The following is a 6,286-nucleotide window of genomic DNA, read 5'->3' on the forward strand; positions in this document are numbered from 1 at the left end:
ATATATATATATATATATATATATATATATATATATATATATATATATATATATATATATATATATATATATATTATATATATAATATATATATATATATATATATATATATATATATACACACACACACACATATCAAGCATATATATATATATATATATATATATATATATATATATATATATATATATATATATATATATATATATATATATATATATATATATATATATATATATATATACACACACCACACAAAGTCATTCATAACAGATTCTTCATATGTACTAGTTGTTTTCTCACATAATAAACCATACACTTAAGTCACTCATAACTAAGAACAAATTTTCATAACTCAATCGTAAAGAAAACATCGGTCATAAATACCTCAACCATTCAAAATGTTTACATCAAAATAAAAATAGAAATACAACTATTAGGTATATGTAACGCCTCAATTCTTCCTCTGCCACATATGTTGTAGTGTAAATCATGCCTCTAATAATATTACATCCAAAGTGAGCCTCTCAAGAGTGTCTTCCTGAAACTCTCATCTAGAAATGGAATTTCTTCCAACTTCAACAATGAGGTGATATATAGGTAATATATCCACGGTATGGGTCGCCCTTGCCTGTTCCTCTTCTAGTAACTCCTGATGAGTTAGCCTAGGGTATCTCCTTCTGGATCTGGTGTCATGTACGGATAGTACACTCTATAAAACCATTAGAAGTAAGTGTATATTGTACTCCATGGATGAGGAGTTTTCACACTTTATACTTCCTCTGGCATCAGATGCTCATGGCAGTCTTCAAGTATTGCATTAATATCTCTGCATAGGACAATGGTAGGAGCAGAAGAAACTGTGGGATCCCTATGTATAACATACTAATATATGAACTACTGCAGTACTCATTCAGGTTGATATGGGCATATAAGTCGAGAGCCACAACCAATCCATCTGAAGTATTGGGATGCCACCTTTAATGGTCTTGTCTGGCGGTGTTCAGCGTACAGTCTGAAACAAATATTATCTACCAGGATACGATCAATATCATCTCGGGACGGCTCATTCGCCCGATTACCCCTATGTGGGATAATCGAGCATAAATTTTGAAAATTCCCAGTGTAGTCTTCAACATAGTCCTATTCGGCAATACGTGGAAAATGATGGAGGATTCATGCCTGAAAATGGTTCAGATGAAATATACTTAGAGGTGTAGCACAAGTATTATGAACTAATATTAGTAAGGGTGTAAATAAATTTCCCAAAATAGACAGTTGTTTCTTGTCATTTGTCTGGTCTTTCATACAATACCTTCATTTAACTTGGAGTAGAGGTAAGCTAAAGAAGAGGCCTCCAAATTGTACTTGTTAATCCTCTCCAACTCCATGAAGTATTTAATGTAGACAACGTTGACATAGGTTACACTTTTATCCGTAGATATGCTTGTGTCAACCAAAAATAGGAAGTATGTCCTTAATGCACATACTTTATGATAAGAAGCATGTGCATCATCACTCGCATCATACACAATTGCATTCAGGTTGTTAATATGATTTTTTGACAGAAATGAAAATCTAGTATGACATACTCTTATGTCTTCTATCTCACTTTGGGTTTTACTTAAATTAGCTTATAATTATGTCACCATCAGACCGAGTGCCTCAGGTTTACTAATTCTAGAGTGATCCAACAATCTTTATGTGATTGGAAGATGTAAAAGGAACGATACATGATCAAAGGTGATAGTCATCTCACCGATTGGAAGATGAAATGATGATGTATTTGCATACCATCTCTCAACAAATATAGGCAATAGACCATGGCCAATATAATTATATCCTCTCATACAAAATTCCTTCATGACATGTAGCTCCAATATGTCCCTAAACCAAGGCTCATTTGGTTGTGAAAGCTTTGATATCTTTTTGCCGTGATTTATACATTTTAAGGTCTCACAGTACTACAAAAAAATACATCAACATTAGACATTTAAATTAGTATAAAACGGGTGTTTAAATGAGTAAACAAACATTTATATTACCTTTCCCTCCCACATATGCCTAGCAACATGGTATGCATATAGAGGAAGTAGTGAAATGTCTTTAGGGCCTACCAAAAAACCATCAGATGTAATAGCATCAAGTTTCGCTACATGATGTGGATCATTTGCATATAAAAGAGCATGAACGGGAGCATTGAGTGCTTTGTTATGAGCCAGGGATACATGATAACATGAATAGGACCCCTCACTAGCATGAGATGATTATCCAATAACTTGTGTCGATTTAGCTCTCTCTCGATGCACTAAATCATGTTAGGAAGTTGACCATGTAAGTATCGTTGTTGTTCATCAATCATTTTTCTATAATCAAACACGAAAAAGTGTATCATAATCAAAGAAGTGTAAATTGTGGATAAGCAAACTCAATTAATAAATGAGTGACAAACAGAGAAGTCTGAATTTTGTTATTCATATTGAGGGCCAGATTTTGAAATCTGAATTATACGTAGAGAGCAGAAACCATACCAAAAATCAACCATCACTCTCATGTGTCTCAAATTCATATCAAGTATAATTAGGAATTGCATTTCTATTGGATGTAACCTAATGTAGTTTAACTACAATCTATTAAGCTATTTATGGAGTTACAAGCATCAAAAATCATAAAATCAAAGAAATGAGAAACTAAATGTGAGAGATGAATGTGGTTAGTTTGAATAGAAAGGAGTAGAAGTTGATGAAGTGCTTGGTTTGAATGAACAAAAGTAGATATTGAGAGCAAGGTTGAAAATGTTGGATTCGGATTAGCGAGCTTTGTTCTATTCTTGAGAGAAGTTAAGAAGTTATTTCAAATGTAATGGATGGAGAGGGAAAGACTGCCCATACACAGTTAAATGAGAGTATCTGAATTTCAACCTTCATACTTATTTCTTACTTGTATTTGGCGCGGTTCTGGGATTGAATTTGTTGTGATTAGGGTGAATCCAAATTTCAATCTCTTTACTTATTTTTTACTTGCATTTCACGTGACTTTGAGATTTGGTTTGTTGTGTTTAGGATGCTTTTGAATTCCAATTTCAAAATTTTAAGAGTAATTTCAAAAATTCACGGACAAGTAAGTAATGGTGGGGTGCAATGAACAATTCCTTTTTGTCTACTTGCATGTATTGTATTTCCATTAAAGTATTAACATATTCTTTTTCTTAAAAAACATGATAATAATTTGGGGAGTAATCTCTTCACCCCATGGAATGCTTACCTGCCATAGTAAAAAATTACAATTGCCCCTAGAATCTGGAGATACATCTACGGACGCATCCTATTTACACACTCATCAACACAAATCGATGAGCCACGTTTATTTTGCCAAATTTTAGTCCAGAGATGCATCTATATATTATCATTAGGGTGAGTCCATATATGCATCTCCAGAATATACTCTGTTAGGTCAAGCCAGAAATAGTCAAACAATAAACAATTACAAAATGTTAGAAAAACAACACAAATTAATATCAAAATACTTAACATTACATAGATAATCACTAACATAAATGTAACATTACATTTCATTACAAATGAGTTGTTCAAGAAATTGTAACATCCTTAAAACATCTTCGGTCGATTTTGCAATCGTCGCATGACCGCATACACTTCAATCGGACCCTTTAATGAGTAACGGTAAAATGTACTCCACATAAACTTTAAATCTTCAACTGTCTTCAGTTCAAGCTTGGTGAACCATGTTTTCCCTTCGTTGTCAATCAAAGATGAATGATACTCGAGTTTGGAAACTCTTTGATTTTATAAATATCATAGGAGAGTATCCAAATTGGATTTCATATCGACGAGTGGTATGTCCTCGGAGACCCTAAATTTAAGTGGGGGCTTTGCATCATTAAAATACACAAATGCAAGATGGGATTTTGTATTCATTCTGGTGTGTTGTATTTTTATAAAGAACATTGGATGAAATCCCCCTACTTATACAAGTTTTAGATCAATTTGGACCTTAGAAAGAATATCTCGTCATTAAGACATATTTTGGATATGAATATTCGGACACGCCCTATTTTTTACAAAATAAAGGTGTTTACGGAGATGCAAATTCGTAAAATCCCCTGCTTAGTTGGTTTTACAATTAAAATTAGGCATGTGCTGAGATGCTTATCCGGAATCACCCCACAGAGCATTGTTCATACAGAACTAGCATATATGTAGGGTCAAATTTTGAAATAGATAAAGTTTCTAAAAATTACCCCCAAATTCTATAACATTAATGTTGAATATACATTACGTATGTCTCAAATTTTATCGAGATTACATCATTGAAAATATTACATACAAAAAATGAGTTACATTGTTAGATAAAAACTAAAATGAATCAAAACATTTGTCACCACCTAAAACTATATCTATTGGTGGTTCCTTCTTTGACCTTTTCTGATTTGATTCTCTTTACATCTCGCCCAATTTGGTAAACTCTTCCATCCTAACCAAGAAGTTATCCTGCAAAGTATGAACTTCTTATGTGGAATCAGTGGTCCACACTGGTGATGTATTTGGTATAGGATACCTCAATTTCAAATAAACTTGAACAAAATGTATTGATTTAGATAGTCACTCAATACATATAATGTGTTTGGATGGATTTTGAGGTGGACCACTTTGAAGTGGAAAAAATGTTTCTAAAAAACCATGTATTGTCTGATCAATACACACCTTATTCTATTCACTTGCTATGAGATGACTCATTTCAGGGAAGCGCCTTCATTTTGACATTGGTGTCAGACGGCTAACATAAGGAACAAGATCATTATGAATTTCATCAAAATGTTTTTTTCCTGTATAGTGATATGTATGATTCTTTATGCGCCTGCAACTCATTTAGAAGTTGTTGGAAAACAAGGGTATGATTTTCCTCTACGTGATCGAGCAAATCTAGAAACATATTGGTCATCTCTTCAAAGCTTCAACAGTTGTTGCATTACATATCTTAGACCTCTTACCGCCTTGTTGTTTTGCGCGTACACATTGGATATTTGCTTGATATTTAAAATATTTTGAGGTATTTTCCGTTTCAAAGTTGCAAGTATGTTTTTCGGCGCCACCATGTTTAATGTCATGTCCGAAACAAGTTTCTTAACCTCCGAAATAAGATTGCATACAATGCGATTAGGCGTGCAACATAACCCGTACCCGCTTCGATTAGGTTTGTATTTTTACAGATTACAAAATACAGGGACGAGTCGGGTAATGGAACACTAGTACCCATCCAAAATCCACCTTATTTAATTCATTATGTATTTTATTATTTAGTTTGATAATTTAGAATAATAAATATGTGATTAATGTTTTAATATTTTGTTTTGATATTTATTATTTAAAATATTTGAAATGTATGAATCAAATTTTTTTCGATTGTTTTATTTTATTATTTGTAATGTAATTTAATTTTAGAAAAAATAAATATTTCTATTAAAAAATTGATTTCACTAAATGGATGGTGGTGGGACGGTGATACACAAACCAGTTTGTGACGGGTTTGGATTTTAATTCTCCATTTTATATGAGTTGGAGCAGGGAATGAGGATTGCTTGGGCATTTTGTTTTGGGTTTAAGGGGGTAAAAACTGACCCCGTCTCGCCCTGTTTCCATGCCTAAATGCGATGATCGGTTAGCTTGTAACACAAGACATGATTATGTATATCAAAAATCGCATTAAATTTCCATGTATTATTCGTCTTATAGTATATGTGCAATTTAAGCGGATGGACACTCACATTTTCTCGATCTGGTGTTATCATGTTTAAACTTTCAAATCGGTGGTTGGTACGTGCCACTTCTTTCGCAACTCATTACTACAAATGTTTGTCTTCTATTAGAACCATTGTCAAACCTCCTAATTACAACGTCAAATCCTAATTTCCCAGCCTCTACGTGGACCCATTGTTGCATATATTCACGAACAATATATTCTTGTTTATTTGTAAATTGTTCATAAACATCTACTTCGACAACAATCGCTCTAACACATATTTTAACATCATCATTCACTTCATTCGATTTAACATCATCCTTCGCTTCATCCAGCTTAACATGCATCCCCGCAATAGCTTTGAGAAACATATCATGGTGCACAATATCTAATATCAATCATAATATAAAAATAGATTAAAAATTCAAAGTATCAAACGAATTCAGAAATGCATCTCCGGAACACATGAAACTTCGTCCGCAGATGCATATCCAAACTCAACATTTTTTTTTTCAGCTCAAAAATC

This window comes from Lathyrus oleraceus, chromosome 6 (assembly GCF_024323335.1).
Source record: "Lathyrus oleraceus cultivar Zhongwan6 chromosome 6, CAAS_Psat_ZW6_1.0, whole genome shotgun sequence".
Lineage (NCBI taxonomy): Eukaryota > Viridiplantae > Streptophyta > Magnoliopsida > Fabales > Fabaceae > Lathyrus > Lathyrus oleraceus.